This window comes from Cricetulus griseus (assembly GCF_003668045.3).
Source record: "Cricetulus griseus strain 17A/GY chromosome 1 unlocalized genomic scaffold, alternate assembly CriGri-PICRH-1.0 chr1_1, whole genome shotgun sequence".
Lineage (NCBI taxonomy): Eukaryota > Metazoa > Chordata > Mammalia > Rodentia > Cricetidae > Cricetulus > Cricetulus griseus.
Window position 1 is genome coordinate 233,845,727 of NW_023276807.1, and position 16,418 is coordinate 233,862,144.

Here is a 16,418-nt window from a genome sequence, read left to right on the forward strand (position 1 = left end):
TAAAGGGGTTGAGGTCACCCAGAAGGGACCAAAGCGCGACGGGACCGGAGCTCCTGGTCGCGAGCGTCCTAGCCGAGCTCCATCCCGCGGTCCTCGCTCCTCCCGGGATCCAGAACCTCCACTCGCGAGCTGGCTCGCAGCCCAGAAGCTCGGCCTCCGCCCCCCCGCTCCCCGCTCCCCCGCCCCACGCCGGGCGCAGCTGTTCCCACGGGCGGCGCCGCCCTCGGCTTTGCCGGCTAGCCCGCTCGCCCAGTGACCGGGGAGCAGCCCGGACCCGAGGGCTGAGAAAGAAAGGCGCGCAGCCGCCGGTTCCGGAACCGCACCGGGGCTCTGGGCTTCGCCTCAAAACTTTCCAGTGGCCGGGCGGCCCGCTCCTCCCCCCGCCACGCCCGCCCGCCCGCGCGCTCCGTCGGGCTCGTTCCCGCGTGCGTGGGGACAGCGGCCGCGGAGGCGCCTCCGGCTCTCGCACGGCGCAGCAGCTGAAGCGGTAGCTTGGCTGACGCTAGTCAGGTGGGTAACGGCGGTGCTCTCCGCAGCACTTCCCATATGGTCTAGCGGTTAGGATTCCTGGTTTTCACCCAGGCGGCCCGGGTTCGACTCCCGGTATGGGAACAGTGACTTTTTCTTTTTAACCTCGCTTGATTTTGGAGGCAGGCACCGATTATCTTTTCCCGGGGCTCTGGCTAACTAACTTCTGTGTCGGGGTCGGGTGAGTTTGTAAAAAGTCTCGGTGTAGTGATCGTGGGGCGGGCAGCTTGGCTCGCGGCGTGCGCGCTCGGGTTTCCCCCGCGCTCGGGCCGGCCGGTGCGGGAGGGGTTTCGCTTTCCCCGGGGCTGCTCCCCGCCCTCAGCCCGTACTTTTCCAGGCGCTCGGGAGGTGATGATTAACTCGGGCCTCGCCTTATCTGCCCCCCCCCCCCCGGGTGTCCCCTCGGCCCACACCCTGCTCGGCCGCCCCCTTCGGAATCGGCCGGCCGGCCGGGCGTGCCCGCCGTGCTCGCCGTGCTCCACTTACTGTCAACAGTGACTCGAGACCCCCCTCGGCTCGCCGGCCCCCGCCGCTCCCTATCGCCGGCCCCGGCTGGTCCTTATCGCCTGCGCGGTCCACTGCCTCGCCCCCATAAGCACCCCGGCCTCAGGACGAGGCCTTTGCAGAAAGTCCCCTTTCTCCCTGTACAACAAGCTGCGGAGAAGAGAAATGCCACTGCGATGAGACGTCTTTAAAGAACAGACTCCACTTTCCGGGAGGCTCTTGGAAGCGTCACTGATTAAAACAACAAAAAAAATCATGGGGTGGATGGAGGTGGAGCTTTGGAAGACAGAAAATTAGCCCGGAGACTGGGGAGGGGATGGTAAAACAAAGTTGCACTGTACTTTTAAATATAGAAGCTCTGTGTTTATTACAAAGAAGGGGCCCAGCTGTGTCAGCAGCCTGAGCGCTGTAAACGAAACAAAAGCGTTATCTTAAATGCAAGTTGAAATTGGAAAATCGGGGCAGCTGTGGTGTTTAGTCTGTTGGACTTTTGGGCACAAATAAGGAAAAACGGACTCCCGCGGATGCGTTTCTAGTCAGAGCCATTACCAAGTAGAAGTTTTGGTTGTTTGTGTGTTCCCAAAATATTTTATAAGCCTTAACGGGCAGAGCTGAGTTTGAAAATAACTGTTAATGTGATCTGTGTGATTAAGGATTAATTAGCCCTTCCTCGTAAAAATTAAAGCTAGAAAACCTCGCTAGCAGATAGTAAAACTCTTAAGTTAAATATCTGAGTGTTACCCATGTCAGCGTCGTGCCCCCCGCCCCCGATGTTTTGACGTTCAGGTGCTTTAGGTTTGTGGGTAGTGCTGGATAGAGTCAAATTTTGGTTCCTGCGGTTAGCTGTGGTACCTTGTAGAGGTCTTTGACCTTGAGTGTATTGTAGCTTCAGAGCCCTAAGTTCTGTGTCAAATTGTCTTCATCGTCATTATTAAGCATGGTTTGCCATGTGGCTCAAGATGGCCTAGAACTCACTAGGAGCCCAGACTGGTGGGATTTGCGATCCCACCTTTGCCTTTTAAACGGTGGGGTTGCAGGCATATGCCTCAAGGCCTAGCTTAAGATTCTTTCTGGGGCTGGGGTTAAGGAGGGCAGGTTGAGACATCTTCTCATGCATCCCAGGCAAAATCTCTGTGGTGACGAGAATAACCTTGAATTCTTGATCTTCCTGCCTCTTCAGTGCTCGGATTACAGGCATGTGGCACCAGGCCTGACTAGATTTCAAAAGAAAAAAAAGTTGTTAATTAAGAATTTTTTGTGCATGTTTTGCCTGCAAGTGCACCCCGTGTGTGCCTGGTGCCCAGGGAGGTAGAATAGTGTGTCAGATCCTATAGAACTGGAGCTATGGATGCTTTTGAACCACCGAGTTCGTGTGCTGGGGAATCCAACCCCGTCTGTGCAGGAGCAATAAGCACTCCAAACCTCTCAGTGGCCCCTAGATTCTCCCTAACAGCACAAGTTTCACAAAGTTTAGATAGATCTTGAATAGGTAATGGGAGTAGAAGATATTCATGTAAAACTTTGATGTGTTGTGTCATCAAGAACCAGGTCCTAAAGACTTCTTTCCAGGTTTGGAAGAAAAAGTACCTACCCCAGCTTTGTTTAATTTCTGCAAGGACTTGACTGGTACTAAAATTCATGTCATAGTTAACTGAACAGTAAAAGATTGCAGGTAGGCACACTACATATTTGGGGTGAGATGCAGATGTCCTCTGTCTAGCTCTGGGCCAGGTGGGAAAGGTCAGGCAGCTGGGAGGTGTGAATTGCTCCTGGACCAGGGAGATGAGGTGGAGGTTCCGCTGGCTGCGGGAAGGGCAAGATTGGAGAGTATTTGTCTTGCACCCTGAAGAACTGGTTGGATTTCTCCCAGTGGGGAAATCATAAAATCTGAGGTGTGTGTGTGGGGGAACCTAAGACCAGGAGGCTAGCAGGAAGTCTGTTTGGCAGGCACAGTGTGCCTGGAGGGAGATGGAGCACACCAAGAAGAAAGGCAGGACTTTTAAACTAACCTAATTTTGACTAGGCTACAGGTTCTTTTAATCAAAAAGTGACCCATTATATCGGGAGAGTTTTAAAAACATTTTTGTCTTTCTGGTTTCTGTTATTGTAAGACTGATTCTTTACTGTCATAGCCCAGGTTAACAGATGTGCTCCACCACACCCAGCTTTGTCTGTTTGAAGAGCTTGAATGCAGCTATGTCAGGTGAAAGAAAGACTCAAGCAACATAGGCACATGTAGACTATTTTGTGCCTGTAGGTTTTATGTTTAGGAGTTGAATATTTTCAAATTAATAAAATGGAAAAGCAATTAATTAGACTTTATAAGAGTGAAATCTGGATATAAATCATGAGAGTGATTTGTAGTGTCCTTTGCAGGACCTTGATAATTCCTGAATAGTTGGGAAGATATAGTCAATAAATCAATGAAGATTCTTTAAACCAGCAGCCATCGCTGGTGCTGCCTAAAATGTTATTTCTAGACCACTAATAGCTATACCAACTGAATGTGCAAGTTCACCCAAGCAGTGTGTTTGCTATTGCTACCGTCAGGTACAATCAGATGTGTGAAAGCTCAATGGAGGTTGAGAACACCTGTGTTGATGGAACAGTAAGACAACAGATGACAAAGGAAGTTAGGGGCATTCAAAGACCTTCCTACAGTCCCCTGGCATCTCTTATCTGCCACTTCATCCACCCCTTTGACATTTTACTACATTTCAGCTACCATTGGCTTTCTTTTTGATTCTGGAATGTGTCTCCAAATTTTCTTTCTGTCTGTCTTTATCTCTGTCTTCCTTCCCTCTCTCCCTCCTTTCATCCCCCTCCCACCCTCTTTCGTTTCTGGTTGTTTGAGACAGGGTTTCTCTGTGTAGCCTTGGCTGTCCTGAAACTCACTTGGTAGAACAGGCTGGCCTTGAACTCAGAGATCCCTGGAGGCTGGGATTAAAGGCACCACCACCACCACCAGGAAATACTTGTTTTTCTATTTCCAACTCTCAACATCTCAGGTCTGCCTTACTTTCTCAGAGAGGCCTTTTTTCCTGGTCACATTGGTTAGACTCTTTTTAGTTACATTCTGGTAAATTGACCTTTACATTCTGGTTAATTGACCTTGTTGTCCATTTATTTTTCTTTCCTTGTTTGCCTTTTACTGTGGTTAACCTGTTTGTCTTCTTAAAATTAAAAAAAAAATTATTCTCTCTCCCTCTTTCTATCTCCCTCCCTTGCTCCCTCTTCAAAGGACAACTTGTAAGACTCAGTTCCCTTCCTTCATCATGTGGCCCTGGGATCAGATTCAGGTTGTCAGCCTCCGTAGCAGGTGCATTTGCCTACTGAGCCAGCCTGGCCTACAAAGTGAGTTCCAGGACAGCCAGGGATATCACAGAGAAACTCTGTCTCACAAAACAAAACAAAACAATAACACCTGATTTCTTTCACTTAGCATAATATACCTGAAACTGGTTCACATTTGGTATAGATCACCATGCTCTGCCTTCTTACTGCCAGCCAGTGTTCCATCATACAAATACACACTGACATCCAATGCACCCCTGGGCCATTTCCAGTTTGTGCTAATAAGGAATTTATAAGCAACGATGCTATAAACACATGCATGTTGTAACTGAGACATGTATTTTCACTTCTGGGGGCTCATGTAGTAATTCTGTTTACTATTTTAAGGAACTGCCAAACTTTTCAAATTGACTGAATCACTGTACATTTGCACCAGCAGTGTATGTGATTCCAACTTAGTGTATGTGGTATAAATTGATCTCAGTATGCAGTATGAAATGTACTTATCTTCATGGAACTACCACTTGGATGAAATAAGATGGAATAAACTGGGTGGAGGGCATGAGAGATGGTTCTGTGGTTAAGAGCATTTGAGACGACCCAAGTTCAGTTCCTAGCACCTAGTGGTGACTTATATTCATCCTAACACCAGTTCCAAGGGAATTAATTCCACACCCTCTTCTGACTTCTGTGGACTCCTAGCACCCTAGTGATACACAGTACATATTCATGCATGCAGGCATGATGCTTATACATATAAAAGAATCTTGTGTATTTTTTTTTCTTCTGAGAAAGGGTTTCTCTGTAGCTTTGGAGCCTGTCCTGGAACTACCTCTGTAGACCAGGCTGGCCTCAAACTTATAGAGATCCGACTGTCTCTGCCTCCCAAGTGCTGGGACTAAAGGTGTGCACCACCATTCCTGGTGCCCTGCAAAACCAGGTATCAAAGACCACACTTTGCAGCCCTGTGGCTTTAATCCTAGCACTTGTGAGTTAGAGGCAGGTGGGTCTCTGTGAGTTCTAGGGCAGCCCAGGCCCTATCTTAAAACAACAGCAATTTGCTGTTGTTTTGGATTCCATTTATAGGCAGTTTTTTTTATAAGCAGTTTTTATTAAGAGATTAGTGCTTGCTTTGAAGTAGAGGAGAGACAGGAAGGAAAGTGCCTGCTAATGCCGTTATATTTAAGGTACCTGTAAGACTCTAAAATGAGATTTTATTGATGGTTACACAAGTCTCTCTCTCTCTCTCTCTAATAAAAACATGGAATTGTATACTTTATTTGAGTTGGTTTTTAAATTTTATTTTATTTTTTGATTTTCTTATTTTTTTCTGGGAATTGAACTCAGGACCTCTGGAAGACCAGCTAGTGTTCTTAGCCACCAAGACATCTCTCCAGCTCCTATTTAATTTTATTTTATGTGAATTGGTGTGAAGGGTCCGATCCCCTGAAACTGGAGCTAAAGACTTGAGCTGCCATGTGGATTCTGGGAAGAGTCAAATCCAGGTCCTCTGGAAGAGCAGCTAATGTTTTTTTTTTTTTGTTTTGTTTTTGGTTTTTTTTTTTTTTTTTTACCACTGAGCCATCTCTCCAGCCCTAAGTTGTTATGTGTTGGCAAAACCATTAAAAAAGATTGAAGCAAAAAAAAAAAAGAAAAAAAAAGCTTATGGAATATTTTATCTCTAAATATACTTGCCATTTAGACATTATCTATTTTAAAATAATGATGGAATAATTAATAAGTGAAAGTATGAATCCTAGATTGTTCTAACAACGAAGCACGTTTCTCGAAGTAATCCATGATAGTTGTCAAGCCCTCAGGTAACTGGCATGCATGTGAGAGGGATGCTCAGACTAAACTAGTGTCCCCAGTGTTTAAAGTTCACACCCAGGCCTGGGTGAGGTGATGGCACAGGCCCCCTTGCAGGAAGCAGCCTTTGAGTAGGGCATTGAGGATAGCTAGGCTTTCATGGTTCAGATGGGATAGGAGACCAGGCATGTGGAGGAAGCAGACAGGCGCAAAAGCATGTTAACAGTTGCTAGCACATTGGGCTGAAGTGTGGGTGCAAGCAGGATAGGAGTGGGAAACAAGGCTGCAGAAATAGATTAGGGTCAGTGGGGAATGATGGCAGAGCTCCAGAGAGTTCTGCTGCCTTCTCAGCACCCTGCTCAGCCTCTAGGGTTTCGCTAGTGGCCCATACTTGTTGAGGAACTTTACCAGCTACCTATGAAGTGTAGACTTTGCCCTGTTCCTGAACTGTCAGCAGTGTGACTGCACCAGAGACCTCCCTTTTATCTCAGACTTGGAGCCGTGCATGGCATCTGTGAGTGTTAGGAAGCATCTGACTGTCTGAAAGCCAAGTTACAAAGGCTGTTGAAACAGTTCATGCTCGGAGACTTCTGGATTCTTGACAAGGAGATTTTGAGAGGTTCTGGAATTTGGGGCCAAAGGAATTTACACTGCTAGGAAAATGAATTTCTGGTAATATGAGCTAATGACATTAATTTGCAGGGTCAGCACTGTGCAGGGTCAGCTGAAGAGCAGTGTCTGTGGTGTCCATCCACACCTTCTCTTTCCTCTCTTCACTCTCACTGTTCCTGGACCGCAGGCAGAATTCTCTTGTAGTGCATCCACAAGCTAGCTAGCTTCCCTGCCTGCTTCTGGTCTCTGCCTAACTATGGAGGGTATCGACAACACAAAACAAAATCAGGTTCAAAGGCTGGGCTGCAGGAAATATCTGAGACGTCAGAAAGTAAATGCTGTTAAGCAAAACAGGGAAATTAAGGGCAGAGCTGGGTTTTGATAGAACAGACAGTTTCTGCTCAGCTCGGATCACACTGTTACTGCATATCTCTGTATGCTTTATGAGGTGAGTTGCTTTTTGAACACCAAAAATTTGCTTCAGTAACCAAGCAGAGACTATGACACTGCCACCCTGTGGACATTTAATTTAGACCTAAAACCTTCAGGAATGAAAAGAAAGCTGCACTCATGTGAAATTAGCTATTTTATAAGTGGCTGTGGTTCTTTGGTCTTGGTGTAGTCGGTCACACTTATTAATTAGAAAGCTTAAAGTTTAACTTCTGAGGCTTCTAAATAAAGGGAACCCAAGTACAATATAGTCTAAAAAGGGCTGTGAAGACCAGGTATGATGCCACACTCAGCACTCAGAAGGCAGAGGCAGGTGATTTCTGTGAGTTGAGGCCAGTCTGGTCTACATAGAGGGCCCTAGGCCAGCCAAGGCTATATAGTGAGACCCTGTCTCAAAAATAACAAAAAAATAAAATAAAACTGTAAAAAGACTATGAAGAAATTCATACATGCTGTTTAGATGGTAATTTTTTTCACCAGTAGCTTAGTAAGTTTGTGTTTTAATTTAATTTATTGGGTATACATGTTTTTGTATTTTGAGACAGGATCTATGTCTAGCCTAGGCTAGCCCTGAGCTCTGAGCTCATTTTGTAGCCCTGGCTGGCCTTTGGTTTAAAGTAGTTCTACTGTCTTAGCTTCCTGTTTACTATGACTTTAGGTAGGAGCCGCCATTTGGTCACACTTTATTTTTTAAAAATACATTAAGGTGCGGGCAGCAGTAGAGGTGGTACCACAAGCCTTTAATCGGGGCTTCTGTGAGTTCAAGGCCAGCCTGCTCTACAAAGTGAGTTCCAGGACAGCAGGGACATTACACAGAGAAACCATGTCTCCAAAAAAGTATACAACAAAACACTGTGGTATGTGTGTGATCTATGTAAAATAGTTTTTTTTTTTAAAGCTTGTACTGATTTTTTTGTTTTGTTTTGTTTTGAGATAGTCTCATTATGTAGCTCAGACATTTTTGTTTTTTTTGTTTTTTTTCCTTGAGACAGGGTTTCTCTGTGTAGCTTTAGAGCTTTTGTAGACCAAGCTGGCCTTGAACTCACAGAGATCCACCTACCTGTGCCTCCTGAGTGCTGGGACTAAAGGTATGCTCCACCACTGCCTGGCCAGACACTGATTTTTTTTCAGGAACTATTTTGTAATATACATGGGATTGTAATTTAGACCCTTCCCCCCCCAAATGAATGTGGCTTCTTCCTATTTTTTTGTTGTGTGGGTAAATATTCTCCCATGCTTTGGATGACCTTAATGGTACTTAGTAAATGAATTTGAATAATTCATGTTATTTATTTAAAATAACAGTCTGATTTCAAATGAAACCACAGTAAACCAAGTTAAAATCACAATGATATGGGATTGCAGTAGACTCACTTGTTTTCTGCAGCTCAGGAAATGGCCCAGGCCTGGACTGTACAAAATAACTTTCCCAGAACATGAGTTGTTTACAGACGATCATGTCGTAAATGGCTTACACAGTTGAATTCCCTGAGGTGTCAGGATGGGTGGGGTGTAGGCACTTAGTGTTGAAATTGTGTCACTCCTGAAGTTTGAATACAGTTTGAGTGGGCTGGAGTGACGTTCTAGGCCAGTGATTGTAAAGTGTTCCGAAATCCACACTGACCAGGCTAGCTGAAGTACTCCCTGGATCCTTGTCCCTGACCTCAAGGGACTGACCTCAAGGACTCTAGCTTCTGTTTCTGCAGGAACTGCAATCTACGAGTTAATGATTTTTTTTATATATTTAAATATTTCTGACTCAGTTTTTCGAAAGTGTGGCATGGTGTGCATGGTGTAATAGGTCTAAATGCTTAGTTTTATTTAATTGTATAAAATAACTGTAGGATTGCAGGTGACGTTTCACAATTTTTTTGCTAGATGTATATCTTATATTTTACTGTCAATAAGTGACTTAATTTCAAGTGAAGTAGACTGTGTTTAAAATGTGCGGGTTTAAGTGAGTGAAGTGGCTCAGCTGCGAAGGCAGGTTTGTGTCACTTGAGCTGTGCTGGAGACCCCTGTGGGCAGCAGACACAGAAAGGTAAGTGTGACCTGTGCCCCTTGACTGCCATCCAAAAGGCAAAGCAGGTGGTCACAGAGGTCTAAAAGGTGTACTGTCAGACATACTTTAGTTTTTAATTGTCTGGAGGGATGGGGAAGGAATGCCTGCCACAACTCATGTGTGCAGGTCGATTCCCACCTTCCTTTTATTTTTGGGAGGAGAGAGTTCTGAGGATCAGTAACATTAGAGATATATTTATGTCTGTGTTTTAGTGATTTTTGCTATTATCCTGTTAAAAATTGTAAATGACAATTTTGTAAAACTTAAGTGTTATTTACCATGTAACCTACATGCTTTGGCTTCTAGCTGGGTCTGTTTTTTTTTTTTTTTTTTTTTTTTTCCTTTGAGACAGGGTTTCTCTGTGACTTTGGAGCCTGTCCTGGAACTAGCTCTTGTAGACCAGGCAAGTCTCAAACTCACAGAGATCCACCTGCCTCTGCATCCCGAGTGCTGGGATTAAAGGCGTGTGCCACCAACGCCTGGCTTGCATCTGTCTTTAGCCACACAGCACTTGCTGCAGTAGCATGCCTTTTACTTTTCATATCTATCTTTTTCATCCGTGCAAATGATTAAAAGTTTTTTTTTCTTTGAAAAGTAATTCTAGCATAGATGATTTGGAATTTTTATAAGGCAATAACTATTTGGTAAGATTTATATGTGAATTTTAATATTTTTAATGTAAATTACCCTCTATTAAGGAAATCCTTTTTATTCTAATTCCTTTTTTCTGTTTACATTTTTATCTTATTTTGTGAGTATGCGTGTTCCCATGAGTGGTGGAAATGGTGTATGTGTGTGTGTAGGTCAGATGACAACTTTTTTTTCAACATTTTTTTTTATTTGAATTAGAAACAGGATTGTTTTACATGACAATCCCAGTTCCCTTCTCCCTTCCCTCCTCCCTACCCTCCCCCCAACTAAAACCCTACCTATCACATATCCTTTCTGCTCCCCCTGCATGGTGAGGCCTTCCATAGGGTGTCATCAGAGTCTATTTTATCCTTTGGGATAGGGCCTAGGCCCACCCCTGTGTGTCTTGGCTCAGGAGTATTCCTCTATATGGAATGGGCTCCCAAAGTCTGCACCTATGCTACGGATAAGTACTGAACTACTACAAGAGATCCCGTAGATTTCCGAGGTTTCCTCACAGAAACCCATGTCCCTGGGGTCTGGATCAGTCCCATGCTGGTATTCCAGCTATCAGTCTGGGGAGCAAGAGTTCCCTGATGTTCATTTCAGCTGTTTCTGTGGGTTTCACCAGCCTGGTCTGGACCCCTTTGCTTTTCACTCCTTCTCTGCAACTGGATTCCAATTCAGTACAGTGATTAGTTGTGAGTGTCTGTTTCTACTTTCACCAGCTGTTGGATGAAGGCTATAGGATGGCATATAAGACAGTCTTCAATCTCATTATCAGGGGAGGGCATTTAAGGTAGCCTCTCCTCTGTTGCTTAGATTGTTAGTTGGTATCATCTTTGTAGCTCTCCAGATATTTCCCTAGTGCCTGATTTCTCTGTAAATTTAAAATGTCTCCTTCTATTATGGTATCTCCATTCTTGTTTTCTTCTATTCTTCCCCTGACTCAACCTTTCTGCTCCCTCAAGTCCTCTGCAGCCCTCTTCTCCCCTTCTCATTCTCTAGCTACCTTCCCCCCTTCCCGTGCTCCCAATTTGCTCAGGAGATCTTGACCCTTTCCCCTTCTCCAGAGGACTATGTATGTCTCTCTTAGGCTCCTCCTTATTTCAGATGGCAACTTTTGGGAATCAGTTTTCTCCTTCCAAACCCTGAGTCTCTAGGCTTGGTGATGAGTAAGTCCCCTTCAAGTCCCTGGCATCTCACTGGCCCTGAATAAATATTTTTAATTTAAAATGTTTCCATACTCTTGGGTTCTAGCTGAGTGACTTTCTCATTTAAAAAGTCTTTAAATTGCTGGGCATTGGTGGTGCACGCCTTTAATCCCAGCACCCGGGAGGAAGCAGAGACAGGCGGATATCTGTGAGTTTGAGGACAGCCTGGTCTCCAGAGCGAGTGCCAGGATAGGCTCCAAAGCTACACAGAGAAACCTTGTCTCCAAAAACCAAAAAAAAAAAAAAAAAAAAAAAAAAAAGTCTTTAAATTGTCTCAAACTTTTATTTATAGTTCAATCTTTTGTTAAAAAAAAATCTCTTCAGGATTTGGAATTGGAGGCCAGGACATATCTAATAATAGGATGTGTTCATTTATTGTTCTGTGAAGTTATTTGGATTCTATTTCTGGATTTAATAAAACATTTTTTATCTTTTAAGGCTACAATGTTGTTTTTAATTGTCAGCTTTCCCATCATCACAATCTCTTGGTGGCATGGGATGCAACTCACTGTTGAGTGGGAAGGACAGGGCCTGGGTGCTGTGTCCAGTGTGTACTTACCAGAGCTGAGGTGGATGGACAGGGTCTGGCAGGAAGGCCATGCCCACATGCTAAGCAGTTGAAGGGGAAGGTGCCCCTCAATGGAGGGTGCTGTGAGAGGGTGTCCTGACGGGAGGCAGAATAGTGGCTTAATTCAGAACTCCAGGCATGCTGGTGGCCTCAGAATTTTAGAGATGAGTAAGAATGTTGTTTCCTTTGTGTCCCCAGTTTGTACCATTCACATGAACTATAATTTTATTGCCCTTTAAAATTCTTCATTCATAGACTTCATTTCTTTGCATTATCAATAACTTACTAGAAATGTTTGTAGTTTATCAAGCATAGTGTGTGTTTAACTAAGTTATAGACAAAAGGCATACTAAGTTTATGTAAGGTAATTTATTAGTGTATACCTTCCAAGATGGGTACTATAAAACAGAAAATAAGCCAGGTGTTGGTGGCACGTGCCTTTAATCCCAACACTATGGGGACAGAGGCAGACAAATCTCTGAGTTCAAGGCCAGCCTGGTCTATAGAGCGAGTTCCAGGACAGGCTCCAAAGCTACACAGAGAACCCCTGGGAAAAAAAACAAAAAAAAAAACAAAAACAAAAAACAAACCCAAACCAGAATATAGGGGCTGTTGGCAGGGTGTAATTTCGAGCCTTTTGTTGCTGAGAATGTTTACAGATTTCCTCAAAAAATGGATTATCTCATGGACGTATTGGTATTCCAATATTTATGACAACATTGGTATAAATAACCTAACTGCCAGTCAATGAATGGAAAAGTAAGATGTAGTGTGTTTAACTGCACAATAGAATATTATTTGGCATTAAGAAATTATGACATGTACTATAATATTACATAGATAAACCTTGAAGACTTTGTGCTAAATGAAACAAACAAGTCACAAAAAAAAAAAAAAAAACTTCATAATTTTACTTCCTAGGTATCTAGAGCAGTTAAATTATAGAGATAATAGGCTTGGTGTTTGCCAGGGAAAGGGAGGAGTTGGGTTTCTTTTTATTTTAAGACAATCTTTTCTCATTTTACATACCAATCCCAGTTCCCACTCCCTCCCCTCCTGATCCCTCCTCCTTCCCCCTACCCCACCTCCCATGGGGAGTCAACAAAGTCTGGCCCTTCACTTTGAGGTGGGATCAAGGCCCTTCCCCCAATATCTAGGATGAGCAAGGTATCTCTCCAAAGAGAATGGGCTCCGAAAGCCAGTTTAAGCACAGAGGATAAATCCTGGTCAGATTGTCAGTGGCCCCACAGACTGCCCAAGCCCCACTACTGTCACACACATTCAGAGGGCCCAGTTCTGTCCTAAGCAGGTTCCCCCACTGTCACTCAGGAGTGTGAGGGGAGGAATTGTTTAATGGTCATAGAGTTTCATTTTTGTAACATGGCAAGAATTAAATTCATAGGTGGCATAACAGTGTGAATGTATTTAATTGTTATTGAAGTATTGCTTAGAATCATGGTTAAGATGACAAATCTGTTACATTAAAAATTTTTTATGTGTATGAGTGTTTTACCTTCATGTCTGTAGGTTTGCCTGGTGCCCACAGCGGTCAGAAGAGGCACTGGACCCCTTGGAACTGTAGTTACAGATGTTGTTAACTGCTGGAAGTGAACCTAGGTTCTCTATAAGAGCAAGTGTCCTTAACCACTGAACCATTTCTCCAGCCCCACTTTCAATTAAAAGTTTTAGATATCATTTTTTTATTTAAATTAGAAACAAGCTTGTTTTACATGCCAATCCCAGTTCCCTCTCCCTCCCCTCCTCCCCTGCCTTCCCCTACTCTGGATAGCAAATTTTGTATTGTATTTCGTGTTCTTAATAGAAAAGCAATCAGCACCTGGGAGGCAGAGGCAGGCGGTTCTCCGTGAGTTAGTTCCAGGACAACCTCCAAAGCCACAGAGAAACCCTGTCTCGAACCCCCCACCCCCACCCCCCAATAACCTTACAGTTTGGGAAGCTGAGGCAGGAGAAGGGAATCACCTGAGTTCAAGGCTAGTCTGGATTGTCTCTAAACCTTGTGGAGACCCTCTGGGGCAGGGGGTGGGGGGAGAGTGGATACAAAGAGAGAAAGGGTACCAAATATCTGTAGGAGCTGTAGGCCCTGGGGGCAGGGATGTGGGTGCCTGGCAATGACAGATACCAAGAGAGACGTGATCTCAAAAATCAACAACAAAAACAGGGAGTACAGAAATAGAATGGTGTGGGGATATGGAGAAAACGCTTGTGCTTTTTTTGTACACTATAACCTTTAAATACAAATTACCTACTTAACCTGTATTTGAGTGCTGAAAGATTAATTTATTTAATTAATTGAGTGCTGAAAGTTGTATTTATTTATTTATTTATTTTAAAAAATTTTATTTATTTATTATGCATACAGCATTCTGCTTCCATGTATATTTGCACACCAGAAGAGGGCACCAGATCTCATTACAGATGGTTGTGAGCCACCATGTGGTTGCTGGGAACTGAACTCAGGACCTCTGGAAGAGCAGTCAGTGCTCTTAACCTCTGAGCCATCTCTCCAGCCCCTTAAGTTGTATTTATTAAGGTGATATATTAATCACCCATGTGGCCTGTTGATAATGGCAGCATGTATGAGAAGAGTGAATTTAAGGGATTCAGGTAATCACAAATAGCTTTTACGTTTATGACATACCGGTTTGAAGCCCTAGAAATGGATAGATTTGCCCAGGGAAGAGTCTGGAATGAGTGAGAATACTTAGACCAAAGATGCTCAGCCCTTCAGCATTGAGTGTTGAGACCTGGCAAGAAAAACTGAGAGAGAATCTAGATCACTGTTTTAGTAACACAAGAGAGGTCTCAAAGTGCTGGCTGCTGTTAGCTCTGGGAGGCTATTGCTTTTAGTTAGAACGGATTTAGTGTCACAGTAGGAGTGGGATTCAGGTGGATTAGGTCCAGTTGAAGAACAAATGGGAAATAGTGTGCTTAGATACAGACAGATCTTCCAAGAAGTATGGTGTGAAACGGGGTTTGAGAGAGGGTGGCAGTAGGAGTTGAAGGTACCCGTCACCAGGGATCCTTTTTTAAAAAAGAAAAATGGATTTGAAAAATACCTTCTATATCCAGACCATGAAATACTTGAAAAATGTATGGCTTCTGATTCCTTGATCAGGATCTGCGAGTCCAGATGGGGATGTCCCACTGTGGTAAAATCACGCCGACAGTGTAATTATGGTGTTCCAGGACAGTGTGTAACAGGCACCACCAGGCCTTGTTGAGGTATAAAGGTCTGTTTAGAGTAACTTCTGGGCATCTGGGGGAGTCTGAGATCTACTTTTGAGTCTTTAGGTGTGAGACTCAGGAGAGTTTGCAGATGATTCCCGTGCTTTTTGGTGTGTAGACTGGTCTGGAGAATTGTTGCCCCATGACTGCTCTGCTCTGCAGGCATCTGGAGTATTTCTTAAAAGTAATTCATTCCATTTATTTACTTATTTCTCTGTGTGTGGGATGAGTACAAGTGCCATGGCACATTCGCAGAGGTCAGAGGACAATTGTAGGAGTCAGTTTTCTCTTCTGCCATATGGGTCCCAGGGATGGAACTCAGGTCAACAGACTGGTGGCAAGTTCTTTTATCCACTGAGCCATCTCACCAGCCTCTTCGGATGATTTTAATAGCTCAGTCATGGGGATTAAATGAGACTTGTAGGTCAAGGATTTTGGGAAGAAAACTTTAGAATTTTGTCTAACAAATGGTTAGGAAGTGATATACGTTGTACTCTCTATGTAGCTGAAGATGACCTTGAACTCAAGATCCTACTACTTGCACCCCAAAAGTGCAGAGCTTACACTGGGTGCCACCATGCTCAGCTTTCAAGGCCAGCCTGGAATTCAGAAAACCCTGTCTTATGCCCCCCCCCACACACACACACACGAAGAGGTGACACTAGCTTGACCCTTTCCCTGGGTGGTGTGTGTTCCATTGGGCACTTCTCTGAGTTGCTTTTTTACTTTCCTCACTTCCCTGAATCCTGAGTAGCTTCCACGGATCCCATTGCCTTTGGACTACTGTAATCTCTCTGTTAATTCCCCCCTTCTCAGCCCCTGTATCAGAATGGCTCATCGTTACTCAGGTCAGCAGTCATCTTTCCACAGAGGCTGTCACTAACTCAAAAGTAGACACTCTTGGTCACTTTCTGGGTTACTGTGTTGATTTTCTTCCTATATGGACAAGGGACCATGCCTGAATTGTTCAGCATAGTCGACAGGTAACTTGATGTCTTTTAAATCAGTGAAATAGAACCTGGTACAGAGTATATACTTAGGTAGTGAATAACAAATACAGATCAAGATCTGACTGAAAGTATCCTGTTGCTGACTTGTAGTTGACCATCCTGGTCTACATAAGGAGTTCCAGGACAGCCAAGGCCACATAGAGATACACTGTCTCAAGAAAATGGGAGTAGGGAGTGAATGAAAGGAAGGAGGAGGAGGTGAAGAGGAGAGGGTAGAAGGGAGAGATGAAGAGAGCGGTAGAGAGAGAGGCAGGGGACACTCGAACATAACTGACTTGGAGCTTCTCCTTGTTAACTATGGCCAGGGCAGTCACTAGGCTGATCTATGTCACTCATGGTGAGGTTGGGTCCATCTTTTTTGTCCTTATTTTGGAGATGGACGCTTGGACTGCCACCCAAGTTGACCTTGAACTTGAGACAGTGTTATTACCTCAGCCTCCCCAGTGTTGGAGTTGTAAGTCTGAGCTGCCATACCCTGCTTACGATTCTAT

General features: G+C 44.2%; 1 protein-coding gene and 1 non-coding gene across 3 annotated transcripts in view; both read left to right on the plus strand.

The window, feature by feature from the left end:
- Positions 1-268: 268 nt before the first annotated feature.
- Positions 269-16,418, plus strand: part of Elf1 (E74 like ETS transcription factor 1) — an 88,289-nt gene continuing 72,139 nt past the window's right edge. Inside the window, exon 1 of one of the 2 annotated variants that reach the window (XM_027394042.2) lies at positions 269-510. The gene's annotated coding sequence lies outside the window, so the exon portion shown is untranslated. Of the gene's footprint in view, positions 511-687; positions 710-16,418 lie in introns of those variants that run through there. The other variant, XM_027394043.2, reaches the window with a different exon arrangement.
- Trnae-uuc lies at positions 541-612 on the plus strand. Its single transcript has one exon. It is a non-coding gene; the product is annotated as a tRNA-Glu (tRNA).